Source organism: Montipora capricornis, chromosome 14, assembly GCF_036669925.1.
Source record: "Montipora capricornis isolate CH-2021 chromosome 14, ASM3666992v2, whole genome shotgun sequence".
NCBI lineage: Eukaryota > Metazoa > Cnidaria > Anthozoa > Scleractinia > Acroporidae > Montipora > Montipora capricornis.
This window is the reverse complement of record NC_090896.1, coordinates 1,170,290-1,187,691: the sequence shown is the minus strand read 5'-3', so window position 1 is coordinate 1,187,691 and position 17,402 is coordinate 1,170,290. Positions and strand designations below refer to the sequence as shown.

General features: G+C 38.9%; 1 long non-coding RNA gene across 1 annotated transcript in view; it reads left to right on the top strand.

The window, feature by feature from the left end:
* LOC138033110 (uncharacterized) overlaps positions 1-16,078 on the top strand; it is a 46,912-nt gene extending 30,834 nt beyond the window's left edge. Inside the window, exons 8-11 of the long non-coding RNA XR_011128571.1 lie at positions 3,430-3,640; positions 14,017-14,099; positions 14,946-15,011; positions 15,775-16,078. This is a non-coding gene — a long non-coding RNA (uncharacterized lncRNA). The remainder of the gene's footprint in view (positions 1-3,429; positions 3,641-14,016; positions 14,100-14,945; positions 15,012-15,774) is intronic.
* The last annotated feature ends 1,324 nt before the right edge of the window (positions 16,079-17,402 follow it).

The window sequence follows — 17,402 nt, the reverse complement described above, 5'->3', positions numbered from 1 at the left end:
AGAAAACTGAGACGACAAGAAACTGAAGGTTGCTTATATTTTTCACAGCCAAGAAAGGCCAAGAAACCCGTGTGATATAATATCATTCGTCAGCACCATGAGTTGTCCTTTCGCCGGGCACCAAGCATCTATAGCTGCGCCATAAGGAAATTCACTTGCTATTGCCCCTGCTAGACTATAGTAACAAATGTGCATTAGTTGCAAAGAAACGGTCTTTTATCTTCTTGCGCGGTTGGTGGCATTGAAAAGAAGACACAATGTCTGCAAGCACATTTGGACAAATGGCTTGCTGAATCACGCTTATCAATGAAGAAAACTTTGCAGGACGACAATGAGGAAGAAGAGGAACAAGACAAAGACGAAGAAGAAGAAGAATGAGGAGAACATGAATAGTTAAACAACGACTGTGGGCGTTAAGAGCAGCGAACAACAACAGCCTATCCAATCTGAAACAAGTAGTTCATGTTTAGACAAAGAGGGCAATCTACGATCACAAACCAATGATGCAGAGCAAGAGAAAAAATAGTAATATTATAATAGTAATAAAACGACTCAAGCAGCGGTGACAGACCTCATAAACAAGTGCATTGTTTGAAATGATTTATTTGACGTTTCGTGCGCTTAGACATGAATCCTCAGAAGTGACCTTAAATACTAATTTGACCTTTTTAAATGTAACATAACTAACTAATGATTTAAAAACAATTAACAATAAGCTAATGGTTCGCACTTCTGAGGATGTCGGTCAAAGCATACGAAACCGTCAAGTAAGAAATTGCCAACAATGCACTTCTTTGTCAGCCAGGCAGTTTGCGTCTTATCTAGTGTAGATAAAGCCGGCAATCAATAATGCCGTGCAAGAACAGTCACGATTCCCCTCCCCCTCACCTCGCAACCTTGTTCCCAGGGCTTCTCCCTCATTTGGGGGCGGGGCTTTCCCTACCGCCCCGCCCCCACCTTAACAAACAACATGGCCTAAAAAGTAGTGACCCTGTTATTATGCGTGCTGCTCTGTTTTGGAAGTTCTCTAGTATTTGGTTGAGGCCATTACCGATACAGCCCCACACAGCGCTGCAATAATCGAGATGTGGAAGAATCAGTGACTTGTAAATTGTGACTAGGTTGGGGACATATCGATCTTAGCCTCCTCAGGGCAGCGAGTACTGTTGCAACTTTACCGACGACTTCAGAGATGTGAGCTTCCCATGAGGATTAACTCGTTGCAATTTGCAAGCCAGCTTATAGTAATAACTTAAGCGTTTGCTGTAAACAAATAAAACTAGCACGTCCACGAAGCCTTTAAAATCAGAAACACAAACACATGCTACTACAATACATGTACATCAGGTAAAACACACAGATAGCTGCATCTTACTATCCCCATGCAGGTCATCTTTTCTAAAATGCGTGGCGTACACACACTCAAAGTTCTTGAACGGCAGCCTCCCCTACCTATTTATTCAGTTTTTCATCTTTCTCAAGGGCGCATGAACACGTTAAACATCCAAATTGCACCAGAAGGAAATTCGCTTGCTGAAGTGCTTGCTTGATTCCTGCTACTTAGCTCTCAAGAAACCGTCCTTAAGTCTTTGCGCAGTTGGTTGGCAGGCAAAACTGTAATTAAACTTCCAACAAGTAAACCCACTGAAAAGAGGAGACTATGTATGATAAGCACCATTGGTCAAAGAACGTCACGTATCTCGCTCAGGTTTGAAGAACTGAAAGATCGATCCAGTGACAACAATGAAGAAGAAGGTTGAGTAGTGAAGACGTACAAGATGATGATGACTAAGAGGAAGAAGAACACGAAGAGCGAAACAATGATTAACTCATGATCTTGCAGTGGCGTTCAGAGAAGCAGTCTTTAAGCAACATCTAGTAAAAGAAACAATGTGGCCACCACGAAACAAGCAACAAAGACAAGTACAAGAAGTCGAGGACACAGAAAGAGACTAGAAACTTCGTTGAGGACTAAACTCCAGGACCTGGTTGTTGGAAAGTGGATTAACTTAATCCAGGATTAGCGTAAATTTGTTTTTCATGGTTTCAACTTTTTGATGAGAGTTTATTTTACTTTTTTTTCTTTGTTAAGAATGACTTCTTCTAATGTAAATTTTTGCCAGACACTAGCCTTGAACAGAATTTGGGAGTAAAGGAATAAACTCCTTGGTTGATTTTTAATCTGGGCTTATAGCGTTAATCGGCTTTTGAACAACCGGGCCCAGGATACCAACACTCTGGAAGAGATGAAAGAAATGCGAATTAGCTGCCAAGAAACCGTCCTGAACTATTTGCACAATTAGTGGGTGGGCAAAACTCCTGCAAGTAAACCCACTGAAAAGACACTGTCTCTGCAAGAGCAGTTGGACAAACGGTGAGGAAGAAGTTTAACAAGACAAAGACGAAGGAGTAGGAGAAGGAGAATAGCGGAACAACCATAACCAAGCTCGTGGCTGTCCGAAGTATAGTCGCAGAAGGAACACGCGTAAAAGACGCAAAGTGGCCAAAGTAGCAAACAACAAGTACAAGAGGTCCTGGACCCTGACAGGAAAGATTTCTTTACAGCAAACTCAAGCTGAGAAGAAAAAGGCGATGTTCCTTAGAGCAAAGAGAACAGCAAAAACTATCAATGTCCAAAAAAAACAGCAGCTATCCTGAGACAAGTACTTCTAGTTTAGACAAAGAGGGCAATCTACGTTTACAAACCAACGATGCCATGCAAGACAAAGAATAATGATAAAAAAGGATGCAAACAGCAGTGACAAACATTATTAACAAGCGCATTCTTTGTGAAATTATTTACTTCACGTTTCGTATGCTTCTAGATACATCCTCAGACGTGGTCGTTGACTACTAATTCAAACTTTTTAATGTAACATAACTAACTAATGATTTACTAACAATTAATTAACTGGTCAACGGTCACTTCTGAGGATGTAGGTGGAAGCATACGAAACGTCAAGTAAGTAATTTCAAACAATGCGCTTGTAATGTTTTTATCAAACGTGTTGATAAAGGTCAAATTACCACCATGAACGATTTTGTTTGTCATGCCGTTTGCGTCTTATTTTTGATTCAGTACTCGTAGTTAGATAAAGACGGCAGTGAATAATGCCGTGTAAGAAGAGTCACGATTCCCCTTTCCTCTCACCTCGCAACCTTGTTCCCAGGGGTTTTCACCTGAGGGAGAAGCCCTGGGAATGAGGTTGCGAGGTGAGGGGAGAGGGGAATCGCGACTGTTCTTACACGGCATTAGGTTGCCCCCCCTCAAAAAAATTATTATTGTAATTATTATAATTAAAATTATAGTTAGAATCATAATTATCATAATTATTACAAAAACATGAAGAACATATTGGATTAGTTTGGGGCGTAAAAATAACTTGTATGAATATTTGAATCCACACCCATTCTTGTCTTCTTTTTCAGTTACAATGCGGTCTCATGTGCATACAGTGTAGATAGGAGTTGACCGGTTGGAGGAAGTGCTGCCAGAGGGAGAATTTGCTGAACCTTCTAAAACTAGTGAAGCTCCGTTTATCATGGGAGCACTCAATATGAAAAACTCTTTGCCAACTTTTTGACTTGTCACAAGCAGAACTGGCTGAAGTGTCTTGTTGCGCTCAACATTTTCATGATGGTAAGAATTTTCAAATGGTATATACGTTGAGTTTCGGTTTGACTTGCGTGTTTTTCTTGTAAAAAGAACAAGTTCAACTTTCCAAATAATTCACATACTTGCGTTTGGAGTTGACCCATGTTTTGAAGCTTTAGAGATTGCTTTCTGGGAACCTTACAGGTTAACTTGATTGCTGTGATTCATCAATATAATACAAATTCAGTTTCTTTTGGACTTATTCAGTTCATATAACAACTGGGAATAACTCTAGTTATTTTAAAGGTGTAAATCTCATCCCCCTATTCGACTGCGTCTCTACCTTTTCCCATCCTCTTGTGATGGAAACCGGGCTTTAATATTTTCTTATGGATAAAGTTGTGGGTGGGTGTTGCAGGTCCACATCAGCTGAATAGCTGCCGAACTTCAACCTTCTCAAAACTAATAAATGACAAACATACAAACTAACTATGAAACCTTCGCAAGAATCTAACTGAAGTCAAACTCCTCCTCGAACACACCAACTTAGCTGTCCTGACCGTATCCGAAACACACTTGACAAATGATATAATCAATGAGGAGATAAATATTGATGGATACCAAATCCTGAGAAGAGACAGAACACATAAAGCTGGAGGTGGAGTCGCAATTTACTTCAAAACTATATTGGACTGTGTGCGTTTCCCCAAATATGACAACAATGATCTAGAAGCTATTTGGATTGAATTAAATTCTCACTCTCAAAGATTACTTATTGGTTGTGTTTATAGAGCTCCTGACGTTTCTGCATTCTTCGATAATTTCAAACAAGTGTTGGATAAGGTTGGGACGACACATAAGAATGTTGTGATTGCGGGAGACTGCAACTCCGATCTGATGAATCAAAATGGGAACGGCGTAAAATTGACACGTATCCTACAATCCTTAAATTTCTGCAACATCATTAAGAAGCCAACAAGAACCTCACAATATTCTAACGCTATGATCGATCTTATTCTGACTAACAACTCTCAAAGGGTTTCAAACTCTGGTGTAATTAATTATTGTGTGGCTGATCACAAATTTATTTATGCCATTTACAAGCTAAAAATCAGAAATCCCAAGCCTTCCGTTAAATATGTTCAGAGCTTTAAGGATGTGATGGAAAGCCCAAATGACGTTAAACATGAGCTGGAATATGAGCTGGAGGATATAGATGACATCCTGGGCTTGGGATCGCATGTATAAAAATATAGAAATGGATTATACTACTTTATGCAAAGCCAAAGTTAGATCATGCTCTTTACCTTGGATGAACCGTGAGATTCGTAAGGAAATGAATAAGAGATACAAACTCTTGAAAGCCTGTGACGGTACACCATCAACACAGAAAACCTGGGCTGACTACAAAACCGCCAGAAATAAAGTGACTAAGATGTTGCGACGTGCTGAAGCTCAATATTGGAAGAACAAATTTGAGGAATCTAAAGATTTGAAATCTTTTTGGAAAACTGTAAATGAAGCCACTGGTAAATGTAAGAGCACTCGCATTGGCCTCCTTAAGGATGCTAACAACTATGAAATCACCAATGATAATGAGAAAGCTGAATTAATTAACTCCTATTTCATAAATATTGGAAGTGAGTTGGCTGCAAGATTCCCCGAAGCTGAGGACCTGTGTCAGTTTGTGTATAGAGTCACCCCTACTACACAGAGCTTAGACGTTAATATCAACAAGCTCACCAACGATCTAAGGAGGATTAAAATAAACAAAGCTTCTTGCCCAGATGGAATATCTTCACGTAGCCTAGCTATTGCAGGGCTATCTGCTTTAAAGGGCATCCAAACAGTCTTAATTAACAGTATGGCCCTGACTAGCTTTCCTAGTCCTTGGAAGATTGCTAAAGTGAAGCCAATTTTTAAAAAAGGAAATCCAGCAAAAGTATCAAATTATAGACCAATTTCACTGTTGAGTTTACCCAGCAAGCTCCTTGAAAGTCCGATTTGCAGCATAATTGATACCCACCTACATAGCTGCAGCATAAACAGCAGTAAACAATGGGGATTTGTCAAGGGACTTTCAACTGAAGGAATGCTGATTTCAATGACTGGAAGCTAGATAGCCATTGATAATGGCCTTACAGTTGGAGCAGTCTGTTCCGCACGACATACTATCATATAAATTACATGCTATTGGAATATCAGGATCTCTTCACGAATGGCTTATGAGCTATTTGTCTCACAGGCTCCAGTTCACTGAGGTAAATTACTGCAAGTCTACCAGTGGCTACATTCGCTATGGTTTCCGTCAGGGCTCGCTTCTTGGCCCCAGATTATATACCATATGTGTGAATGACCTCCCTGACCATGTTGATTCTGCAGATATTTATCTGTATGCAGACGACACAATGGTTTATTGTATTGGTCCAACTGTTGATCATGTCCTGTCATCAAAAGGTCGGAGCATTAAAGAGGATGAGAGCTTTTCCCAACAAGACGCTTGAGGAAATATATTTCAAGGCTATTGTTCCAAGCGTTACATATAGAATTTTAGTATGGGGGAAACTGTCAATCCTCGACATTAACCTCTCTCAACTCCCTCCATGCAAGGGCATCTCGTATGATAAACAATCTTCAACTATCGTTAGCAGAAGACGCATGTCTCACAAAATCCAAGTGGCTGCCCTTTTCCTACTTTTATAAAAGATCTGTCCTGATGTTAATGCACAAAGTCTATTTTGAAACATCATGCCAATCGATTTGTAATCTTTTTTCTAAAAGAAAAATTTATAGGTCATCTAGAACTCAAAATCAATTTGACATTATTAGAATTAATTCAGATACTGGCAGAAATACTTTACACTATAGAGGCCCAGTGATCTGGAACTTTTTAAATAGACTGGTAACAGTACCCGAACGTTTTTGCTCTTTTAAGCAGCTTTTACGGAAATACTCTAGAGATATTAATACTTTCTCTTTTAACAAAGGAGCATCTCTTATTGCTACAAAAAAAGAAGACCTCCTCTATTTTTAATATTACTAAATTAATTGATTTTTAAAGTAGTTAGACCTTAGTAAATATTTTACTGTTTGTATTCATGTTTGTTTGTAGTAGGTCCACATCAGCCCTTTGGCTGCCCCCTTTAAACCTACCTATCAAATAAAGTATGTAATATGTATGTATGACACTATAAATCTTCATCCACAATTGCAAAGGGTTAATCCACTTTGAATAGTACTCAGTACTCAGTACTAGTACTAGTACTAGTACTAGTACTAGTACAGTACTCAGAATAAAGGACAGGTGTGTGGGATTCATTTCAGTGCTGACACTTTAAATCTTCATCCACAATTGCAAAGGGTAACAATCCACTTTGATTAGGATCAGCAACAGTACTCAGAATAGGGGACAGGTGTGTGGGATTCATCTCGGTCCTGGCACCTTAAATCTTCATCCACAATTGCAAAGGGTTAATCCACTTTGAATAGGATCATTAACAGTACTCAGAATAAAGGACAGGTGTGTGGCATTCATTAAATTCCTGACATGTAAAATCTTCATCCACAATTGCAAAGGGTTAATCCACTTTGAATAGGATCATTAACAGTACTCAGAATAAAGGACAGGTGTGTGGCATTCATTAAATTCCTGACATTTGAAATCTTCATCCACAATTGCAAAGGGTTAATCCACTTTGAATAGGATCATTAACAGTACTCAGAATAAAGGACAGGTGTGTGGCATTCATTAAATTCCTGACATTTGAAATCTTCATCCACAATTGCAAAGGGTTAATCCACTTTGTATAGGATCATTAACAGTACTCAGAATAAAGGACAGGTGTGTGGGATTCATTAAATTCCTGACATGTAAAATCTTCATCCACAATTGCAAAGGGTTAATCCACTTTGAATAGGATCATTAACAGTACTCAGAATAAAGGACAGGTGTGTGGCATTCATTAAATTCCTGGCACTTGAAATCTTCATCCACAATTGCAAAGGGTTAATCCACTTTGTATAGGATCATTAACAGTACTCAGAATAAAGGACAGGTGTGTGGCATTCAGTAAATTCCTGACATGTAAAATCTTCATCCACAATTGCAAAGGGTTAATCCACTTTGAATAGGATCATTAACAGTACTCAGAATAAAGGACAGGTGTGTGGCATTCATTAAATTCCTGACATTTGAAATCTTCATCCACAATTGCAAAGGGTTAATCCACTTTGTATAGGATCATTAACAGTACTCAGAATAAAGGACAGGTGTGTGGCATTCATTAAATTCCTGACATGTAAAATCTTCATCCACAATTGCAAAGGGTTAATCCACTTTGAATAGGATCATTAACAGTACTCAGAATAAAGGACAGGTGTGTGGCATTCATTAAATTCCTGACATTTGAAATCTTTATCCACAATTCCAAAGGGTTAATCCACTTTGTATAGGATCATTAACAGTACTCAGAATAAAGGACAGGTGTGTGGCATTCATTAAATTCCTGACATTTGAAATCTTCATCCACAATTGCAAAGGGTTAATCCACTTTGAATAGGATCATTAACAGTACTCAGAATAAAGTACAGGTGTGTGGGATTCATTAAATTCCTGACATGTAAAATCTTCATCCACAATTGCAAAGGGTTAATCCACTTTGAATAGGATCATTAACAGTACTCAGAATAAAGTACAGGTGTGTGGGATTCATTACAGTACTGACACTATAAATCTTCATCCACAATAGACCATATTCGTATTTCCAGTATTGGACTGGAACTAGCTTGCAGTGGAGGCTAATGCGGGGGAATATATTAAAAAGTATTTGCATTTGAAAAGATTTCCCCGCATTAGCCTCCATTGCAAGCTAGTTCCAGTCCAATACTGAGAATACGAATATGGTCTATTGCAAAGGGTTAATCCACTTTGAATAGGATCATCAACAGTATTCAGGATAAGAGACAGGTGTGTGGGATTCATCTCAGTGCTGACACTTTAAATCTTCATTCACAATTGCAAAGGGTTTATCCACTTTGAATAGGATCATCAAATGTACTCAATAAGGGACAGGTGTGTGGAATTCCTTTCAGTGCTGACACTATAAATCTTCACCCACAATTGCAAAGGGTTTATCCACTTTGTATAGGATCATTAACAGTACTCAGAATAAAGGACAGGTGTGTGGGAATCATTACAGTGCTGACACTATAAATCTTCATCCACAATTGCAAAGGGTTGATCCACTTTGAATAGGATCATTAACAGTACTCAGAATAAAGGACAGGTGTGTGGGATTCATTACAGTGCTGACACTATAAATCTTCATCCACAATTGCAAAGGGTTGATCCACTTTGAATAGGATCATTAACAGTACTCAGAATAAAGTACAGGTGTGTGGGATTCATTACAGTGCTGACACTATAAATCTTCATCCACAATTGCAAAGGGTTAATCCACTTTGAATAGGATCATCAACAGTACTCAGAATAAGAGACAGGTGTGTGGGATTCATCTCAGTGCTGACACGTTGAATCTTCATCCACAATTGCAAAGGGTTTATCCACTTTGTGTGGGATCATTAACAGTGCTCAGAATAAGGGACAGGTGAGTGGGATTCATCTCAGTGCTGAGATCCACAATTACAAAGTGTTAATCCACTTTGAATAAGATCATTAACAGTACTCAGAATAAGGGATAGGTGTGTGGGATTCATTTCAGTGCTAACACTTTTAGTTTTCATCCACAATTACAAAGTGTTATACCACTTTGAATAGGATCTTCAACAGCACTCAGAATAAGCGACAGGTGTGTGTAGCAAATATTTGATCAGAAGGTTGCTGATCATCCTGTGCATTATTTACATGTATGGTACCTTACATGAGTCAGTAAGACTCACTGGAATAACAGTCATTAAGTGAAGATCTGAGTGTGTAGTTTCACTTACTGTGTCGGTAGTAGATGATGCTAGTCTCTTGAGCAGCATAATCTCTTTTACCCAGTGTTTTCATTCCTATTTTCTTGATGACATTTTGTGGATCACGAAGTAGTGTCCATGTTTCAACAATGGACTTGAATGTCTCCTTTAGTAATGGTGACCTTGGATCACCTTTTGCTGCATACTTGTTGAGATATGCCACACAAGCATAGTGATCGATGACCTCCAGTAAGCATTAGTACCAGCAATATTAGAACATATCTAGACACCTTAGACAAGTAAAGGCAGTTGAATTATTGCTCACAGCCATTATACACAATTCATCAGTGGTCAGATGAGCTTTGTCAGGATTCTGTTCCATAAATATGCAAGTCTGTTGCAAAGGTCTCATTTTCTGAATCATTGTTAAAGCCCAGTATGAAAATCTGGGAAGGCTGGCAACAACAGAACACAACTACAACTGTTAAGAATCCCAACTGGCTGGAGGCAAACCAGTTAGCTATTTATAAGTGCAGCTGGGAAGTTGAACCAGGGACTACCAGGAACAAATTCAAAGAGTGGTCAGAGCAGGTCTTGAATCCGGGATCTCCGGATCTCAAGGCAAGCGCCCTAACTACTGGGCCACACTGCCTCCTGCCTCCTGCCTCCTTATCATCAGGGAATAATGCTGGGAATACTATAGTAGCAACATATCTGGGGTTTGATATTCATTTAATGGCTAATCTTCAACAGTAGGCCATGCATTGGATCTTTGCCTGAGAGCTGAAGTCTTATAGCGTCTAGTTCTTGTTCCTGTTATTTGCCAACAGGTCAAAACATTTCAGTGGACTCATCATACACTACATCTTCAGATGGGTAACATCAGTGGGTGGACCTAAATCAGGTTCAATAACTTCATCAGTAATGTCACTGGTTTCAACAGCCAATAGGTCTGATGGTATTCCAAATTTGACAGTCCAAGATTCCAATGCCTGGACATGTATTTTTACATCTTCATAAGAGGATTGTTTACTCTTAGCCACAATAAGGCATCAAGGACATTTTGTCTTCTGACATTGACATCTTTAAATGTATTGTCCTTCCATGTACATGTACCTCTGACTTCTACATTATGATTACAGAGAGATCTCTTGGGTATCTAGGCAATGAAGAAACAAGATCATTTATGATTTGAGGAAGGCGCTGTGGCCTTATGGTTAGTGCAGTCGACTCCAGATCGAGTGGTCCAGTTTTGGGCTCTGTCCGGGAACATTGTGTTCTGTTCTCGGGCAGGACACTTTACTGTCATTGTGCCTCTCTCCACCCAGTTGTATAAGTGGCTACCGGCAAGTTTAATGCTGGGGGTAGCCCTGCATTGGACTAGCATCCCATCCAGGGGGGGTTAGAAATACTCATAATTGCCTCATGCTACAGAAACTTGGATAAGCTCTGGCCTGATAGGCCACTTGGCTCATAAGCAGACTTTGTATGTCCAGAATAACCTCTCTGTCCAAGTTATGTCGAGATGTTGTCTTTGCTTGTATCAGCTCTATTAGATATGAGGATGCCATATCCCTCAAACACTTAACATTAAAAGAGTGATTTTAAACTTTACACTGAAAGTCGCTGGAAGCCCATGAAGAATAAGTATTGGTGTTATGTGGCTGTATCTTGGGACCAAACAGGTGACATGAGCTGCCGCGTTTAAAACTTTATGAAGATAATCCATTGGTGCTTTAAAACTCCATATTATAGTACAGAGGTACAACTACAATCAATACATGTATGTGAAGTCACAAGTAAGTTAGTAGTGGTCTCTGAAAGAAACCTTCTGATCTGTTTTATTTTGTATAAACCATAGAGAGCTTTGCTACAGGCTTTGCCAGTATGTGTACTCATTATCACAGATTTGTCAAACCTGACTCCTTTGTTACTTACTGAAGAGACATGCTTGATCTCAGAGGAACCCACATGGATGCTCTCAATCCTAACTTTAGCTAGTTGCTGACGAGATCCTATTAGAAATTCAGCCTTTTTTCAGTAGCTGAGGTCAGCTATGCCATTGGGACACAGTATCAACTCCTTTCCACCATTCCTCTTGTTTTCCAAATTATATAAGGTTTGATATCTGTGTATTCATATCCCATATACAATTGATGTGCCAAGGCAAAATTCTGGACTCTGCTCTGATCTGATTAAAAAAAAATAATAATACACCCAATGGGGCAGGTGCAAATGGAACAGACCCAATGATGTGAGGTACTGTCCTTAAACAGGGTAATTTCTTGATTTAATGGAACTGTAGAATGATGGTGCTGTTGCACTATACAAAACTTTCAAGGCTTTGTACTATTTGCACAGTCTCTTTCATTTCACACTGTTTATTGGTGTATTAATAAAAAGTTATGAATCAAAGTTACTTGTAGATCCTATTGAATAATGAAATAGCTTATTATAAGTACATTACAGTTATTACAATACAAGATGTGTAGAATACCCTTTTGAGTTGGCCACCAAAGGTGGTGCAAGCAGGTGTTTTAATGACTTGTACTACTTTGTAGAAACCAATCTTCCTAACCATTTTGTTTCACTTCACTCATTTCATTTTCTTGTTTTGTACCATTTTTACGGGTTCAACTGCTTTTGGGCATGTGCATGTATAGAGTGTACTTTGCCCAATTGTTTATTTGTAAACTTGGAGTATCTTACTTGGAGTATCTAAGCACAGTCCAAATTAACTTCAAAACAAAGGTAATACATGTGAGATTCTGTTATCCTTAATTTATACAGAGTAGTTGTGGTAAGACAATCGAATTTCTCTATTTTTGGTATTGAAGTATGGTTTATAGATCGAGCCAATAATTACCGTGAGGAGACTCAATCACCAGACACAAACAGACATGTTTATTCAGCCTCCTATACACCCTTTTAATAAGTCTAATATATGCAGTTTTCCGCTATTGACGTCAAACTCTTGCTTTCAAGTTTTATTTAGAAATGTACAAAGGCCTAAAGCTTTTCTGATTTCTTTTCTTGTTTGAAGCCTTTGTACATTTCTGAATAAATTTTAAAAGCATGAGTTTGACGTCATTAGCGGAAAACGGCATATATTAGACTTATTAAAAGGGTGTATATTTGCTGCTGTGCATGCTCAACAACTACGACCACATTTAAAGTTCAAACTTCAATAACACAACATCTCAGGTTTTAAGATTTGCTAACTAATTGAAGGCAAGAGAGGCAAACTACATGACCTTGCGAGGAGCTTGATACACAACATCTATCAACAAGTGGATCTAAGAGTTTAAAGTTTACTATAAAGTAATGCAAGTTGAAGACTCTCTTTAAGTTTAAGATAAGGTCTGGCCAGTCTCTTTGCTCTTGAAGAAATATAAAGTGCAAGGTGATGGCAGAGACTTCACCGTAGTGACTGGCTTGTCAGCAGACACTGGTTCTCTGGCATTAGGGACCTGAGGCTTATTTCTGGGAATTGCTGTTACAGTAATGTATGAACGGTTACATCTGTGCCTCTGCCATTTCCAGGATGTAGGAACTTGGCATTTATGCTGTACCTGTGACTGTTGTGGTAACTGCTTCGGCTTTGTCCTCCACTTTGACGTACATTGCATGGGGTGTCAGCTTGAAGTGGCTTCATTGGGACAGTTCTGTGTCGCTGATTGAGACAAGTCTTCATTTAGCCTTACTCCCTTGTTATATTTGATGCAAATTTCAATATCAGGCCAGCCAGATACTAAATTCATGAGAAAAGTCGGTTTTCCATCCCCTGGGTAACTGTGCCGGTGGAGTGGATCTGTATGCTAGCAGTCCCTTGTTTGGATCTTTCTTCTTTTTAACAGTGACTTTGGAGTTGTTACTACTCATTTAGCTTCACCGTTTGGCTGTGGGAAAATTATAGGGACTACTTGTCGTATTTTTGAATTCCTAATCCTTTGCAATTTTGTAATACTGCAGAGGCCTAATTTATGTAATATGTGGACCATTGTTGCCACGTCGAGCAAAAGTTGCTTTGACTGTACCCTAATAACCTCTAAAGATTTGGTCGTCTTTTGCATGGCTGCTGCCTCCACATAACAGGAGAAATAAAATCTACCACCGTTGAATAAGTCAAGTTGGAGCAAATCAGTTGCAATCACTAAGCAATGGGCACTCAGAATGGAGTTGCAATGATTGATTCCGGTCTTTTCCCTCTGTGATTAGCACAAATCTTGCAGCTCTCCGTCATGTCTTGCATCTGGCAACTTTAAACCTGGCTACCAAATAGAATTTTAGCACCTTCTCTACATTTGGTTATCCCTATCACTTTAAATTTAATTTGGATAAATTGAACTTAGACTTTGATTGTTCAAGAATGCACTGTTGGTATCCATTAAAACCTCTCTAAAGCTGAGACCTCCACGGGGCTGTTCCTGCTGGTGTCTGCTTGGACAAGGTTGAAAGTATGATAGTATACTGATCTCCAGTGCCTCAATAATTATTTTTTTTAGGAATGCTTATCCTGATGAGTTCTTTAACCCTGACAGCCAGCTTGATTGATCTGTGGACAAGAATAGAGCACTGCCAGCTTAAGGTGGGATCTTGCTCAGAAATTTATTAGTCTTGCTCTACATTTTTAAAGCTCAACCAGAATCATATAAGTTCTTTACAGACAAAGTTCTAGCTCTTGCGCACACAGTACGTTCTGCACATCTCAAGATACTCTGATATCAGCGGTGCCTATTAATACAGGGATTGCGTGGTTTAAAATTATGCAGAGAAGACAGAACTCAGCAAGTTGTCTTGGTATCCAAAAAGAAAATTAGGGCTAACCATGCATTAAGCTTCAATTGGGAAAAGAACGCCATTCATTGCTTTGTATTTAAATCTTTTTACAATATTGTTGATTAAATATCTTTGAAAAACTTGTTAAGATCCTCTTTTCCTGCATATTCAGTAAACCGTGCAAAAATACCTTTGAATTAGTAGGCACCATCCTTGATGTAATTTGATATGCGTTAATTTGATTTGATTAGACTCAGTCTTCTCATTGTTATTATTATTAGTACATGTATATGTACCACTTATGGTTGGCTAAGCTTCAAAGTTATTATTATTAATTAGACAAGTGTTATTTGTTATTTTAGAATATTATTATCTTTTCTGCCTAGTTCTGAAATCTTTAAGTGCTGGGAGGGCACTAGTTTCGTTGGAATGACTGGGGGTAAAGGATTATCCACAAAATGGGATGTGGTTTTGTTGGAACATTATTGGAAGTTCCCTGTGACCAATGTCTAATTTGTCACTCCTTGATGTTGATGTTTCCAGCAATTTTTTGATTATATGTGTCCCCGAGATCAATACACTGTATCTAAATCCGTATTTTTATTTATTTGGTTTTCAATTGTATTCATAAGATTATTGATTTGTGTTTCCAAAGGGAAACATGGCAGCATGGAGGCTGTAGCTACAGGTAGTTAAAAGGGCAAGCAGGTTTTATTCTAAGGTAAGAGGCACCTCAGAATTTAACCACTTAAGACGTGGCCATCTCTACGGTACATTTTCATAATTCAGCAAAAATTTCTATCCTTCGGTAAACAGTCAGGAAGATGGAAAACTCCTAAGAAAGCAAGCTGATCCTCTCTCGCCAGAATGACATAGACTTGTCAGAAATTAGTAGGGGGTGGGGGTGGAAAACAGGGGAGGGTCACGGGACAACCTAGCTATGGAAACTTTTGAATGCAGTGCTTGTATCCTGGTTTCCTCTGGTAGAAAATGTTGTCATCCCACTGAGCCAAATGTTTTGGTCCTGTTTCTCCAACAGAAATAACACATGCACATTTGCTGTATTAGAAGTACTGAACCATTTTCCTTTATCTCTATATGACAAATTTGGAGATATTTATCGGGCAGGGGGTCAGAGAATGTTACGATGAGTGCCAGGGAAGGGTCAAGACATTTCAATCCCGTAAATGTACTTAGGGAGGGCCTTTTTTTAAAAATTGTTTTTATCGCTTTACTGAAAGTGAGATCAATTTTTGCTACAATTAGTACAAAGAGCAGTTCTGCTGTTCATTTTCACTTCAGAACAGATTTTTTTTATGGGACATTTTGTGGTGTCAATTTGAAGCTGGGAAGAAGAGGAAGGACACACTTCGTAAAGTATTCTATGACACAGATCCTACATTGAATCCAGTATTTTTGAAGTATTTTTTCTTATGACTGTTTTGTCTTGTAATGTGGCAGCAATATTTTTGTCTTCCCTGTAGATTTGTCTTAAACAAGTCAGCGAGCATGACAAGAACGGAACAGCAAACATTCAAAGAAGTCTTTTTACTGGCCAATTTGTGGACTGTTTTGTGAAACAAGTTGATATTTGTACGTAGTCTTTCAACTTACCAATTTGGACTGTTTGTGGTTTTGTCATAAAGGATAATCGTTTTAAGATTAATTACTGATGCATTAAAGACTTCTTCTTTTGTAAAGGTAATTAACACTAATAAAATAGTTCAAGTAACTAGTCAGTCTTAATTAGTAAACCAATAAAAGGATTAAAAACGAGTCTTTAACCGCCCAACTTTGTTTATATTCTCCCTCTATTACAGTTGTAAGTTAACGACCATGTACAGCGGGACTAATTCTACTCATGACCATTTGGAGTCGAACCAATGATCATGCGGTTTCACTGCACTTGCTCATTTTTTCCAGGATTGCTTGTATCTGCCTAAGGGCCTATTTATATGGTCTATATACCCTTTGACGATATATTTTTCCACTCATTTGTTTAAAAAATTCTATCAACCGTTTACATGAGGTGGGCGAGACAACTCGAGGGGCGTTCACCCCAAAACGCAGACTGCAGACTGTGCAGACTGTGCAGATCAGGGGTAAAATATGGTGTTACCCTCACTATTATTGAGAGCTAACCGTAAACAGGCTAACCTGAATGTTATTTAGGCCTATTAGGCTAACCGAATGTTATTTAGGCCTAATTCAGGCTAATCGAATTTTCTGCACAGTCTGCAGTCTGCGTTTTTCAGTGTTCCCTCGACGAGGCGAGTTGTCTCGCCGCGGCAGGTAGGGTAACCCTGCCAGGTGAGACTTTTTCGGATGTAAACCAGGGTTGTATATAAGAGCCGGCAGCTGGCGAAGTTCGCCGGCATCTCTGTCAGGTTTCGCCGGCTACTTTCATTGTTTGAAGAGTCAAGACATGTAGAGGAGGTGATGTTTATGAAGTCTAAACTACTTGGGCTCAATAAAAATAAAAATTTGCAGTGCCTATCTTTTCTGAAAACACATAAAAGACTTCTGACTCAAGGGCAGTTTAAAAACGTTATGCTTGAGACTTTCGTTTTGAAAAAATCTTGCTGCGGTGGCGGGAAAGTAGGAACAATATGATTTGTTGTCCGCCATATTGGATTTCGATATCTTTAAACAGCCACCGATTGTATCTTACAGGAAGGAAAAATCACCCAAGGACGTTTTAGTCCGCGCAAAGCACTCTACTTTTTGTTTATAGGGTGGTATTATTGAAATGTCGCTTCGTCTTTCTTTGAGTAACATGGTTTTCATAGTATAATTGCAGCTTGATTCATCCCTCTAATGTCTGAGTTTCATGGCCCAAAATGCCAGAAAATGCATTTTCCGGCATTCAGTTTTCAAAAATTTTCCGGGGGAGCATGCCCCATCACCCGAGACGAGACAGCAAAATCTTAAATGCGCACGCATAAAATAAAAATCAAAGAAGCAACAATAGACGACTCCCCCCCCCCCCAATAGACCATTTTACAGTTGTGACTAAGTTACCAGGCCTAACAATGGAAGCGAGGCTGCCGGTGACCCTGCTTTGATACAAACCTTCATGCTTTTGTAATGTTAATATGGACTAATTAGCGTT